Below are 621 nucleotides of genomic sequence, written 5' to 3' on the forward strand. Positions count from 1 at the left end.
TGTGTGACAGGAACCGCCCGATGGAGGGCGCCCCGTGCATGTGGGTGTGCGCTGGCGCACAGGTGCACATGTGTGCGTGCGTGTACCTTTGAGGACGGCAGGCGAGGGCGAGGGCCAGCGCGAGGGGGGAAGGAACGGAGCGAGGGGGGGAATGCGGCCCCGGGGCGGGAGAGAGAGGGGGGGGGGGGTGATGAGAGGGGATCCGCAGCGGAGGGTGTGTAACTCCCCTGACACAACCCTGCGCGCCGGGGGGGCGGCACAAATCGCCCCGGCCCCCAGGCCGCAATGCAAGGCCGGGACCGGCAGCCCGCATCAGCTGCCACGGGCAAGGGGGCTGGACGAGGCAAAACGCCCGGACAAGGTACTGGGGGACAGTCAGCGCCCCCGCCCATCCACCTACTCGCCCGCCCACCCGGCGTCTGCGTTCCTCCGGCGGACGCACAGCATGTGTGCGTGTGCGTGTGTGTTGCCAACACCGGCGGCCAGCATAGGCCGGAGCCACCACGGCCGCGGGAAGGCCCAACAGAGACCGCGGCCAAGCGAGAGCCGGCGTTTAGTCGCAAGACCACCCGTCTGCTGGTCGGGAGAGAACTGGCACACGGGCGCCCGGGGGGGGGGGGG

General features: G+C 71.5%; 1 protein-coding gene across 1 annotated transcript in view; it reads right to left on the minus strand.

The window, feature by feature from the left end:
• Window positions 1-621, minus strand: part of H696_05624 (hypothetical protein) — a gene marked incomplete at its 3' end in the record, with an annotated part of 4,525 nt that overhangs the window by 135 nt on the left and 3,769 nt on the right. The window lies entirely within an intron of this gene.

The sequence above is a fragment of the Fonticula alba genome (assembly GCF_000388065.1).
Source record: "Fonticula alba strain ATCC 38817 unplaced genomic scaffold supercont2.12, whole genome shotgun sequence".
Lineage (NCBI taxonomy): Eukaryota > Rotosphaerida > Fonticulaceae > Fonticula > Fonticula alba.